Genomic DNA, 14,649 nt, shown 5'->3' with positions numbered 1-14,649 from the left:
ATATTTTGCATGATGCATAAAATATTTGAGTTGAATGATACTTCAGTTTGAAGTAAAGGCATGGTTCCTTGGCCATTCCCATCAGCATATTATAATAATGTAATGGCTTTCCATGCTGGTACTTTTATTTCTATTTTATCTCTCAACCCTTACCAGAGAAGCTTCTCTACATGGTAGATGGTTTCCAACTGGGCAACATGTACAGAATAAAAGATTATAGAGTGCCTAGGCCTAAATGGACCATTCTTATCACACCCTTTTCTACAGTAGCTCAGCCATCTTTGCAGGAGAAAGAAAGATTTCAAGAGTGAGAGGTTGTACGTAACTAGCATCAGTGAAGACCAGTTGTGCACATGAACTCACAGAAATTGTGATCTATGCACAAGATTTTCCAACGTTCTGGCCTGGCAGAATTCCAACACAGGTTATTGAAGGTAAGCACACAATCTCACCACTGGCTGAGGTGCTACTGACACTTGATAGTTGCTCGTTCAGGGAGTGTCAGTTTTGTTTGATGATCATAGGCTGACCACACATCAAAACCAGGGCAAATCCTATGTCAAGCTGAATAAAACAAACTAACTGGACTCAATGGGGAAAGAAGAAAAACATGTATTCTCCAAGTATGGTGGGAAGGGATGAGAAGCTGGAAAGGTTGTTAAGGGGAGGAGTTGGGGTTAATAAATATGCTCAGAAAATATTATATTTGCTCAACTATGTTCATAGGGGCTTTATTCATGATTGCCAAAATCTGGAAACAACCTAGATGTCCCTCAACTAAAGAATGGATAAAGAAACTGTGGTATATTTACACAATTGAATACTACTCAGCTATTAAAAACAAGGAAATCATGAAGTTTGAAGGTAAATGGATGGAACTAGAAAAGATCATCCTGAGTGAGGTACCGAAGACCCAGAAACACACATGCATGGTTTATACTCACTTATAAGCAGGTATCAGGCATACAATACAGGATAACCACGCTGCAATACACAGACCTCAAGAAGCTAAATAACAAGAAGGACCCTAGGGAGCATGCTTGATTTGTAGTCAGAAGGACAAACAGAATAGACACCGGAAGGGGTTGAAGAGAGGAAACAGGATGGGTAATAACACAAATGTCCTCTGGAAGAGTCCACCCATGAGGAGACTGAAGCAGATGCTGAGACTCATGGCCAAACTTTTGGAAGAACACTGAGAGTTGTATAGAACAGTTGGGGGATAGAAGGACCTGGAGGGGTCAGGAGCTCCACAAGGAGACCAACAAAGCCAACAAATCTGGACCTGGGGCTGGAGGTGATGGAGGGCTGCAGAGATGATGCATCAGCCAAGGACAATGCATGGAGAGAACCTAGAACCCCTGTTCAGATGTAGCCGATGGGCAGCTCAGTCTCCAGGTGGGTCCCCCAGTAAGGGAAGCAGGAGGTATCTCTGACATGTACTCTGGTACCCGCTGTTTGATCACCTCGTCTGGTGGGCAGCCTTGCCAGGCCACAGAGGAAGAGGGTGCAGGAAGTCCTAAGGAGGGATCATATGGTAGAGAAGGAGAGCTTCCCCTTTCATGGGACTAGAGGATGGGAAGAGGGGGAAGATGGAGGGAGGAGATTACAATCTGGATGCAATGTGAATGAACTAAAGAAAAATTTAAAAATAAATAAATATAAAAAGTTAAAAATTATTAAAAGAAATTCCCAAATTATTAATAGAAGTATTTGCAAAAAGTAAATTTATAAGTGAGTAGTAAGACAATTTAGTGACTGCTGTTGAACAGAACGGATTATATGTCTTCATACATCTTCACATGCAGAATGGTTGCTTGTCCTGTTGATATCAGCAAGTTATTTAGATACAGTCATCTTTTCCAAAGTCATTGCTCTCCACAGCCACATGCTTGTGTGCTTGCCCCTAGGGTTGTGGTGCTGGGGTGGTTGTTGAGCCTTCAGAATGTATGTTTTTTTTTACAGGTAGTAGATCATTGGCAACTTGGCCTTAGTGTTATTTAGCCTTGCCTTGCTTGGTATATTCTCTCTACTTCTTGATATCTGTTCTCTTGATGAACAACAATATAACAACAACAACAACAACACACACACACACACACATACACACACACACACACACACACACACACACACACACACACACACATACACACACACCTCCCTGACAGCAACAGCAGCAGCAAAACACCCAATGACTTATTAAAAGAGAAGAAAAGGAATCTGATATGGTTAGATTGCCAGAGGAAGGGCGTCTCCAGCCCCATTCCCCTGCCAGAGGCCTGTGTTGCTGTTGGGATATGGACCTACTTTGAGGAAAGGAAAGATTTCCTCCTCCCGAATACTGCTTTCAAAAGACTTAGCATAACATGTCAACATTTCACTTCTGAGTCCATTTTATATGTATCACTTCCAAAATTGTGAAGCCTCGTCAGAACCGCAAAGTATTTAGCACTTTCAGTCACACTGTGAAGTGCAGACTCTATGGCTTTTATACAGTCTTTCAAGTACACAAGTTAGAATCACAGCAAGCAATTATGAATCCCCCTTTTTCCCTTCCATTCAGAAATTTCTTGGTTATTTCTTACACTTTTTTTGTGTTTAAAAACATAAATGAATTTCCTAGCTATATACAGGGAAGGATTTCAAGTTAATCACTCAAATTCATTTTACTTTTACTTTCTTTCCCAAAGAAGCTATGTCAAACATTTGTGTAGTATTCTAGGGCACTAGTTAATTTAGACTCATAAGAGCAAATAAAATAATGGATTTATTCTTGAGCTGTACTAAAAAATATGTGAACTTGGGTATACACTTTAAGGAAACCATATAAACAAACATCTTACAGTGCCTCTGTTTTTTACATAATTTAAAATGATTTATACACTCATTTTGAGCTTTGGCTAATATTATACACACTATAACTTATGCAGCCCTTTGAATTACAACAGAGCCCATTGCATAAAGTGCACAAGCTAGAGACAAAAGCTTTGTTTTGTGTTGTTTATATACAAATTTCCTTTCCTAAGTCAAACAAGGATAGTAAAAGGCCCATAGGAAGCCTCTGTACTCATCAACTGCCCTTCCTATGCTAGCCCACTGCACTCCCACTGCAGAGAATGTACACATTTGAATTCTTTTTGTATATTGTGCACTACTCATCTAAAAAAGATTGCATAAGTGCCATTTTGCTAGCATTGTTCAATGTCAGGTGATCTGTGTCCTTCAACAACAAAAACTATCTCATACAAAGCCTTTGGCACAAAATCATGTCAATCATAAAAACAGAATCAAAAGTCCATGACCATATCTAAAGTAGAAGTTGATGAAGATAGTATGACAAATCATTTGGAAAGAGAAATATTTTTAAAGGTAGAAAAATAAGAACTCAAATTGTAGTAGCATTTTGAGGAGTGGGAGTAGAAAAGTAGCAGAGGCATTGATTGATATTATACTTTTAGGAGAATAGCCATGAGAAAAAGAGGAAATTGAATCTCCAATTAAAATGTTTGCATATGAGAGAGGGAAAAAAAACCTCAGGATGATTGTTAGTAAGACAATGCAAAATTGACTCCCCTTGCTTTTTTATCATGTGGGTGGTCATATCACAGATAAAGTGAATGCACATGAGCCGATCTGTATTTTCATTCTTTGTTGTTCATTCTTTTGTTTACTTTATTACAATATTTCTGCTTTTCTTATAATTTAATAATAATTGAAAGACAAAATTGAGCAACTAAGCTACACCCTGGGAAATTTGTGTGTGTGTGTGTGTGTGTGTGTGTGTGTTTGTGTCTGTGTGTGTGTCTGTGTGTGTCTGTGTGTGTGTGTTTGTATAAAAATGCAACTATGTCAAAGTTCTGTGTATCTATCTAGGGTATAAAGCACTCTAGCAAATCAATAAAAACAAAAAGAATCTCACTGAAAACGTCTATGAGTAATTCACAAAAATCATACCAAACCGAGTAATAAATATATTTTCCAAATTCTTAACAATTATTTGTCAGACAAAAGCAAATTTTGTCAACAGTGAGATGCACACATTCCACTAAAAGGCTAATGTCTGATGACATCAGGACACTGAAGAAGCTGTGGAGGACCAAGAAATTCAAAAACTGGTACCTATCTATGGCAAATACTTTTCTACCCTAATGAAAATGAAATTCTGCTCATAAAAAATTTCATAATGAATGAAGGCTTATCTCCATCAAATGTTTCTCTCTCTCTCTTCCATCTATCTCCATGTGCAGCTATGTTTTTGATATTGGCTTTACTCACAAAGCTTTCAAATTGTGAATAATTGAAACCCACACATGAAAATATATAAACAAACAATGTGTTTCTATATATAGAATAACAGTATGCAATAGAATCTGTTGGTTCACAACTGGATGCATCTCAGAAATACCAAGCTAAGGACAATATAACAGACATTTATAAAGAACACATACTGTGTTGTTTATTTTAGTAGAAATTTGGTGCAAGTAGTATGATTTAGGAGCCAGAGCTAAGTTGTCTGAGTTGGGAGAGGTTTTTAATGAGAAGAGGACGGAGAAGTCTTAAGGATCTCGGACTGTTCTAGATGATGATGTGAGTGACTTCTACATAGAAGTACACAAACTCAGAAGCCCAGCTACATCTGGTTCTGTGCCAGACATGCTACCGAGACTTCATAGCTTATACTGGATGATTTTACTTTATCTCAGAAAAATTAACACTATGGAAATGGGAATCTTACATATGCTAGAATAATTATTAGTAAAATGCTGGCGTCTTATTCCAAACCATGACATGTCGCTTCTTCCATGCTTGTCTATTTAGGTCCAGGAGACTTTGCCTGTAGTAGTTGGCTCTACAGAGAGGACCTTTAAAATGGCAAGGATGTTTGTCTGTATAGGATAATATTGTTCTTATGGTAGTAAGCAAAGTAACACAGAAAAACTCTGTGTGAAAGTGGTTGACCAGAGGAAAAATGATTCATTGCTTGGGTGTTTAGAGTTGCAAAAGCAGAAATGATTTTGAAAGCAATGCCTTAAGAGAGCACATTGTTAAGTGTCTCTACTCCATAATTAAAATTAATTGTTCAATCTACTTACTGTTTACTAGGAACCAAGGGTGAGTATTACTAATACTAGGAATTTTAAAGATGAGAAAAACTGTTTAGTACTTTGTTAGGCTCACTTAATGAGTATGTGGCAGAGTCAACAAATGAGCCGTGTTTGTCCGGGTCCAGAGCCAGAGTCTTCAGCTGGATCCATGTAGCTTTCACGTAGGATGGTGTCTACACTGTGTTACTCTGAGAAGTCAGTGGCCAGTGGGAGTGTGACTTCAAGCAAATCTTTGAAGACTAGAACACAAATATGTGCACAGATGTGGGTACAAAGTGGGAGACAGTGGGAGAAAAGACTCATATGACTGACTTTGGATTAATGGATCACTGTGTGTCCCAAAAACAGCTCTGGAGTTCTACCCCAGGTCTTCTCATTAATTTCACCATAAAATACATTCACACTTTATGGAGTCGAACATTTCACATCTCATTTACAGTGTATGTTAGAGTTCTATCATAGGTAATTCACGCTATCATCATACATGTAAATTAAATTATTCCCTACACTTAAAAATAAATAATAGTATTATTGAAACCAAAATTTGTGGTGAGTATACATCTCCTATGAGTGGGTTTTATTTAATTAACACTTTCATCAACCTTGTGAAGTGCCACTGCTATTCCTATTCCACGAATGAAGAAACAGGAACACAGAGTTTCTGTAATCTGCACAAGGTTATACTGTATAATTCTAGCCCAGAGAGTCTCAGCTGGCGATTTACTCTGTCAGGGACCATTGTACTATACAATATCTTGAAATCCTATAACTGGGGGCCTTGTTCCCCTCACCTAAAATACGAGACCAAAATAGGTCATTTTAAACACACACATTTTAATATGCTTTATTTTTAATAATATTTTAATAAAATTATGTTATCTACTATCTATCTATCTATCTATCTATCTATCTATCTATCTATCTATTTATCTACTTATGTCCCAAAATCATGCTTTACATAGTAAATGAGGTGATATTTTAGTAACTATTTTGTACAGGACTTAGTAGGCCCACTGCATTTTCGTCATGCTCAATGTCAGTGTCATTTGCTCCAAACACGAGCTGAGAGTATACTAACTTGAGTACCAACTAGGATCGAAGCCAAAGCACTTTCATTATTTAAGAGAAGCATGACACTTAGTTTTTACTCTTTTCTAACACATTAGAATTTTAAATCAATTGTTTAATATGATTTTCCTTTGTAGCTAATTTGGTTCAGAATAAACTCTAAATATAAACCACAGGTGAGATCTTTTGTTGTGTGGGGCTTGCTCACAGCTCACTCTGCCTCTGTGCCCTAATTAATCAGTGTTCATGGGGGAATGCAAGGTTATTTGCTTTTCAGCTTCTGCAGATATACTAATAGCATAGCAGGAGAATTCAGAAATAACACGTGCTGCTTTTCATATTTGCGCCATTTTCCCATGGACTCTTACACAATTATCTACAAAACATGATCCATTGTTGCTATTGGAATTGTATCTCCTGCTGACAGGAAATCCCAAGACTGCAAAATCCTCCCTGTTACTAGGTCTTTTGAGCATAATATTATTCCAATATGTTAAATTGAACATATCATTATATTTAGAACCCCTACCACAGTCCCTGACCTTTATAATCCAGAGAAAAGAGGAGGCATTTCTTTTTCTCAATTAAATCAGTTTTTAAAACATGTAATAAAGCATTTCTCATCGACTGAAATAAAAATAGTGTACGATTTTCCAATTTAGTAGAATAGTTTAACAGGATATTGGGATCCAGTAAGGTTTAGGTAACGATCAAGCCTAAACAGAAACATTACTCGACTTCTTTATACGTTATCATTAGCCCCGTAAAATTGACTTATTGAGCAGAGCCTCAAATCAAAATTTTACAACATCACTCCCAACACACTGCACACTGGGGCCTTTGCTTAAAGGATTCATTCACTCATTATCCAGAATTGCGAAGAAAAATGACAGCTGCAAAACTGAAGCTGTTTCTCCCTGCCGGCAAGTAATTTTGATTGCAACAAGTACCCTGGGTCAAAAACAAGACACTATTGCTTTGAAATTGTCTGGTGAAAACAAAACAAAACAAAACAAAACTCTTCACTGATGGGGTAAAATTACAATGAGCCGAAGTTGTTCATATTTTAGGAAGGTTCTGGCTTTTCTAGCTCATAAGAACAATTCTGTGCGTTGCTGTAAAATTATTTACATAATTACAGATCAAACCAATCAGTTACCACCTTGTAGGGCTAAAGGTCACATCTAGCATAAGCAAGTGGCTCGGCTGCTGTTCTGTTGTTAATACCTGTTCACTCCAGGGCTGCCGCCCTATTCCCAGGGCTGATTGCCCTCTGTCCTGTGGCTTCAAGTAATGTAAATTGTATCTTGTCCCTGGGTAATCGAGATCCGTGTTGTCTTGTCTGTCCACTGCCTGCCAGTGCCCTCTCTGTGCCGCGATAATGGTTTTGGTGGGCAATCAAGAAGGAGGCCTTCTTGACTCATCTCTCATAATAGATTGTCCTCCTCAGGCAAAATTGAATAACCCCCGACATGGCCTGGAGGCAAGCAATGAGAATTCAATAAGTCTGCAGGGTCAATGTCCTGTCATTTTTTGGCAAGCAAGTAATTATTTTGCACTAACATTCAGTAATAGGAGCGGGAAACTGCTGTGGACACCTTCATCCTGATGCCCAGAAAAGTCACCTTAACGGGATTTTCCGTCTAATCAGCAATACTTCCTCCTCCTCTTCTGATGTGATTTGGTCCACTTTTCCATGTGAGTTGCATGTGTGTGGATTTTCTAGATGCTTCTTATTATTTTCGCCCCCAAACCTGCCTTGTCTGTGGGAAAGTTTCACAACTTCGCTGCCTGTTGTTTAATATTTTCCATTTTTATAGGCTGCAGTTGTGCTGTCTATTTGCTTTTACTGATTTGTGAAAGATTTATTATAAACCAAATACAGCTGTTCGCCCTTTTCATAAAGTCCGACTACTCTGGCAAACCTGTTTTTCACTATGAAAATACATTCAGAATCATTTCCTTCGCCGACTCCCCTCGCATAAGCTTGTGAGCTGCTGAGTGGGACAGGGCGGGTCCAGCGTAAGGAAAAGAGAGCGCACATGCTTCAGAAAGAAGCAGGCAAACGGGAAGACGCTGTGGCTCTTTTGCTTAATGCTGGGATTCCATATGATTCTGTACAGATTTCACGAGGGGAGAATTACAACATCCCAAAAAACCCTCCGCAGTTCAAAGCACTTAAGGGCTCTGTTTTTTTAAAACTCTAATCTGTGATCAGCTAGATTTAACTATTCAGTTTTTATCTGAAATTAACATTATGATTCATCTTTGAACATTCGTAAGCAATTGCTGCAATCTCTCCAAGTCACCATAAAGCCGTGGAGCAAAGTTCTTAAATCCAATCCATATTTATAGAAACATAAAGTCCACATAAGGCTACATAAAGTGATCAATCCCCCACTGTCTCATTTACATCTCTGACTTACAAAATGCTGGATTTCCATTTTTTTTAAGAGAGCAGATTTTAGTAGTACTTTAGTTATTTCTAATGCCTAAGAAAGAACTACTTAAAAAAAAAAAAAAAAGAAAAGAAAATCCAAACAGGGAAGCAAAATTGGCTTCTGAACCCAGTTTCAGCTGTTTTCCTGTTCAGGTTTTGCTGTGCAGAAACTATGCTTTATTCATGGCTAGGAACCTTATCTTCCCTCTCTTGAGGTTGGTATACTGGCAAGTAATGAAGAGGCGCCTGTGAGAGCAGCCTCAGCACTTCCCATGACTGATTGACCATTGATTATTGCTGGATGTCTCCCCACGGCCACTCATCACTATGCTTTTTTGACAGCCAAGCTCTATTTCCGACATGAAAAAGGTGTTTTTGATCTGTATCAATTTGGCTTGTTAAGTGTGACAAAACTCCAACGGATACGGTTCATGTTCCATTGCCAATGCTCATTTAGATCCTGGACGTAGAAAAGACTCATAAAATAATGTGCTACTAATAACTATTATTAATAACAATAAATAATAGATACTGTGCTCTTTAGGATGCTATAATAGGGGAATATAGTTTTTATGTATTCATGTAGTTAGGCAGTTGATTATATATGAAGATCCTGCAATATTTCATTTTACTGGTGCTCTTTTCAATGAGTTTTCAAATTTTCTACAGAATTTCTGATTATTTTTAATAAGCTCATGATCAAACGTTTTACTTCTTGACATTGATAGGTGCTTTGCATGTAAACCACTAAAATGTGGTCAATTCAAAAGAATTATTTTATTCAGCACAAAGTAAGCTTTCTTATGACAGGGCACTGATGAAACCGTTTTTAACATTTTGTTAAGGGAAGAAAATACTGTGTAGGATCCAGTTGTTGTTGTTGTTTTTCCAGTTGCTTTAAGTTTAAATAATGAAAAACATTGTATCTAATATATTGCTTTTCTTTAAATTTAAGAGTAAGATTTATTTTTAAATAGCATGTCAGAAATATGTATCAAATTATTTTTTTAGGCAGAAGCACAGGCCTGACTTTTTAATACACTTAACACCATATTTTTTGTGGCTCTGTACTGAGAAAGTATAGTGAAGGCAATGAAAATTTGTTTTCCAAATTGAATTCCGAGTCAAACTACAAATCAGAGAATTTCTTTTGCAACCTCATTTTCTCTTTTCTCCCGGAGCTTTGCAAAATAGTGCCAAATCTTGTAGCACAGAGCAAGTTCAGTATAGGCAGTCAGCAATTTGAGTAGTCTTTCTCACGCAGGCTTTAAACATAACCAGAAGACCTCAGCCAGTAAAGTTAAAACAAAAATTGTCTTGTAAAAACTATTTTAGACTTGCATCATTGACTTTCTTTCTCTCCTTCCAACAGCATTTCCTTTTGTTAAAGTATATTAGATTTATGTTTCATAGTTTGCCCTATTGAAATCACCGCAAAATTATTGTATTAACCTCCAATTCTATAGAACTCCCTTGTAATAGCATGTCTTCTTTATTATTGCTTATGAGGTGTTAATAAAACACATGTAAAACTTCCTACCACTTAAAAAAGATGCAGTGTGAAAGCGAAGTCTGGCTGATGTCGGAGGTGCTGCCTGAGGCCTGCCTGCTCTTACCTTTTCCCAAGTGTGGTGGTCCTGTCTCTTGGAAAACGATGCGCTCCCGTGGATCTGGGCTTAACAAGAAGGCGAGTCTAGGAAAGACATCGCACCTTGCTAGCTCAAAGTTTCCAGATGATTTTTGTCTCTCTCTGATGATGAGTTCCTGGTTGTCTCTTGTTGTGCCTACAAGTCAGCGCCCACAGCTTAGTGGGCTGCCCCCAGAGCTAGCTGGCGTTGCTGGCAGCTAGCCGGTCCAGGCCCTGTTGGCAGCTGTCTGCAGGCTCTGGCCCCACCCTTCACCTTTGGCTCCAATGTCTCTGTGATCTGCAAATGGGAAAAAGCTCAGGAGATCTGTGGTGGGAAAAAGGAGAGTGGAGACTATGGAACTTGAAAAAAAAAAAAAGAAAGAAAGAAAAAAAGAAAAAGAAAAGAGGAAGTTATGGTTTATGGTCCTCAATGTGCCTTATCCTGCTTTAGGGTATTTTCCAATAAGCATTGAGGAGGCGATGGTTACAGCCCATTGCCTGTGTCTTTCTTCTCTTTGAACTTTGTCTGAGTGCTTTAGTTTTTATGTGATTGTTTCTCACCATTTCACACATTCTCCAGCCTTTTACATTAAGACTCAAAAGTGTATAGCCGAGCCGTGAAGGGAAGCGTTACCGCCAGTGTAAATGAAAGTCCGTTAGGAGACCCGGAAAAGATGTAGTCGGCGCAGTATCTTACTATGAGAGAAGCTGAGGACTCAAATTTTAGAGCCAAAGCGTCTAGGGTCAAGCCTTGGCTTTTCAGGATTTTTTTTTTCCTTCTTAGAAACATATGTATCACCGTCTGTCTTTACTTACCTTTGTGATAAATGGGGACACTAATAGAAGTCAGTAAAGCTGTAAAGCTGTTGTCAAGAATATATAAGCTAAAATAGATGCCACATATTACTTGTGTAGAAATTGAGATGTTACAACATGTTTTACCAAAGACTATTCCATAGACTCTTAAGCTTCAAATATATTCTTCACGGGTACAAACTTAAAAAGTAGGGAATTTTACCAAAAAGACATCCTGAAAAAATCTTGAAAAGGCTTGAGAGAGGTTTCTATTTAAACTGAGGCTCATTTTCCCCAAAGGAAATATTCATCTATTTTTTGAGACTGCTCATTGACAAATAGGATCGTGCTCATTGGAAAACAAAAACAAAAACAAAAAACAGCAGTACAGACTGTGGAAATACTAAAAGACAAACACTTGCTGGTAACAGAAAAGGAACACTATGATTTCTGAATAGGTTCAATCACTTGTTTATTCAAAACCTCTATGAAACACCTATTATTGTTAGGTCATACCTGTAAAAAACAGGTAATAGACTGTAAATTTAATCCAAGCAGGAGAAAATTTCTATAGGAGAAAATAGATAGGTTAAAAAAAATGGTATGTTTTGCGGTATATTTGATGAGTACTTTAAAAGCACAGCTCAGCAGTACCTGACCAGATTGGTAATGTGTAACCTTCAGGGAAGACAGCCTGTTGGATCTGTCAGGTACTCTAAAGGACACAAAAACATAAACAAACTGAGAATTTAGCCTCTAGTTTTTAAAAGTTACTGTGGTCATTATATTAAATATATAACATATGGACTAAAACCGTAAGCTAAATAAAATCTGGAAGCTATTGTAAAACTTCAAGCAAGATAGACAACGGTTCTAATTGAATTTACAGACCATAGATACACCTTCGTAGTAGTGTGGAAGGCCCTGTGTTCGATTTCCAGCATTGAAAAACAACAACAACATAAATTTTATTTCCTAAATTGATGAAGTTTGACTATGTTCATGGATGGAAAGACTTCAGTAAAGAAAGATTTGTTTAAGATAAAATTTAGAAAGTACGTGGGGGAAGCCTGTTAGTAAGTACACAGAGTCATAAATTAGTCAGGGGAATGGAGTTTCTGCTCTGAGAGGAAGGGAGGGGGGTCTATGAGAATATTGAGAAAATTAAACATAGAATTATAACACCAACCAGTGTTACACTTACTTGCGACACCTAAACAAGAGTACTGTCATGAAGTCGTGATGGCCACCTGGCACATCACATCTGTAAGTAGTGAGGGCCGCCTGGCACATCACATCTGTAAGTAGTGAGGGTCATGGGTGTGACTGAGAGAGCTCTCTGATAGTGTTTGGGCCACGGTAAGAAGCCAGCTTGACAAACAATGATTCATGGCAGCTAAAACCATTAAGATGACTCACACTGAAATGGGGCAGCCAAAAATAGAGATGCACAGAGAAACAAGCTGTCAGGTACTCTAAAGGGCACAAAAAAAAAAAAACAAAACAAAAAAAAAAACAGAAGCAAACTGAGATTGCAAGGTATATTAAAATTTTGTATGGTCTCCATCTTCATATTATCGTGCGTGATGTCACTCATTGTTATGCAGTAAAATGTTTTGTAAAAGGCATAAGTATTTGCTTAAGGTCTATGTGAGACAAAGGCCAACTTACTGCTGTCTACATTCAAAACACTGGACTCAAGGGATGGGGACAAAGCAACAACTACATAAAAACATGACGGTCTGATTGAGTGAGGAGTTTTCTCTCGCAGTTAGAAATAGAAAACTTAAAATATAATCTAAATCCGTGAAGATGAAGTATGGTTCGCTATGAAAACCTGCAACCAAGACTGTTTAAAAAAAAAAAAGGAACACTGGTTTCTACATTTCAGGCAAAGGTCATGAGTTTAATGTATATGGCTAATTGGCTAATTAAGATTCTCCTTCCAGTGGTAGATTGTGTATTCTCATGCAGGAATTCTCGACATGCGTGCTAGATTTGAAAGCAATAACAAGAGAGATGCTGGAGAGCTGAGGTTGTATTTCTCCATGATGTCAATACTTCATTTACAGATTTTGAACAATCCACCAAATTGATAAAGTTTTTTCTTTTCCCACTTTGTACGAAGAGAAGAAATTAGGTGACTTCTGCCAACGAACCGCATAGGAGAAGCAGAGGAGATGGATTGCAGGGCAGCATTCCGTTCCAAGCGTCTAGGGCTGTATTCCCCTTTGTACATTTGTGGTAATTACATACTGACCTCTGAGCTCAGTAGCTGGTTACTTTTGGGATAATATGATTAAAGTATATGTAACAAGTATGCTAAATTATTTTTAATGCAACTCTAGTGGAGAAGATCTGTGTAATTGCTAATTCCATTTCATTCTAGAGGCATCTGAGATAATGTCCCTTGGGTCCAGGCCTACAAACCAGACTAAGTCTTTGTTCACACGGAGGCCAGTTTGCAAGCACTTGGTTTTGCATTCCCAGGAAGTGTTTTGCTAGGAGAAATAAACCTGTGGCATTTTAGAAAATCTAAGGGGAGCACGTGCACCTTTCAATAATTTGTGGCATGCAAATAATTTCACCTTCTTCCATGAAGAAGGGAATATGAGTTGGGTTTTCGTTGCTGTAACGACCCTCGCTATTTTAATGATTGAGTATTTTGATGGGACCATTTCAAGTGTCTTAGAAGTATTTTTAGTACTTTAGGATATTGTCATTGGAGATCCTTTGACATGACAAAGAAACTTATCTGTTAATAAGGATGGGGACAAGCAGCTAAGAGAAAGCTGCTGATAATGGTAGATGCAACACTGTGGGAAGAAACACTTTAGAAGGGATCTGGGCTAGTCAACAGCTTGAAGAATAAGAGTTCTTACAATGGGAGCATGCATGTGAATCCCTAGCACTTTTGTTTAAAAAAAAAAAAGCAGGCTTGTACCCCCAGCTTCTGCCTGTAACCACAAACTGGGGTTAGAGACTGGAGGACTAGGCTAGTTGTGAGGCTAACCAAAATGGGGAACTGCAGCTTCAGTGACAGACCCTGTCTCAAAGGAATAAGGAAGAGAATGATGAAGGAAGAGATCCAAAAATCCCCTTTGGCTTCTGCACGTGCTTGCATAGGCTTCTGCACTCTCTCTGTCTTACACACACACACACACACACACACACACACACACACACACACACACACACGCACCACAATCACATATCATGAATAACACACAGACAAATAAGTACATTGTAAAAAGAACAGGGGACCAGAAGGATCATAGGATACTGAAAGAAAATATTAGTGTTGAGGTACAAATGTGAGAAAAATGATGTTGGAAATAGACACAGGATCCAGGCAGTGGTGCCTCTGTTGATGGAGACTGGTGGGATGGAAAAATAGCAAAAGAGAGGCCTATTATGTTTCACAAAACTTAATAACATGCAAAGAAGAAGTAAATTTCTTAGTTTTAGATAAGAATTTTTCAAGATTTCTATGTTAAAATTAAATATGTGTTTGTATACCCAGAGTCTATTATCTATACTAAGAGATTATGTTGATAACATTTGCTATTGATGTTCCATATTTCAGCTGTCATTCAGCTCCTATTACATAT

At 38.0% G+C, this 14,649-nt stretch overlaps 1 long non-coding RNA gene across 2 annotated transcripts in view; it reads right to left on the bottom strand.

The window, feature by feature from the left end:
- LOC311583352 overlaps positions 1–10,401 on the bottom strand; it is a 245,729-nt gene extending 235,328 nt beyond the window's left edge. For both annotated transcript variants that reach the window (XR_014774470.1, XR_014774471.1), the window contains exon 1: positions 10,233–10,401. This is a non-coding gene — a long non-coding RNA (uncharacterized lncRNA). The remainder of the gene's footprint in view (positions 1–10,232) is intronic.
- Positions 10,402–14,649: the final 4,248 nt, after the last annotated feature.

The sequence above is a fragment of the Acomys minous genome, assembly GCF_964271855.1.
Source record: "Acomys minous genome assembly, chromosome: 14".
Classification (NCBI taxonomy): Eukaryota; Metazoa; Chordata; class Mammalia; order Rodentia; family Muridae; genus Acomys; species Acomys minous.
Note: the sequence above shows the minus strand (reverse complement) of the source record. Positions and strands in the feature narration are given on the sequence as shown.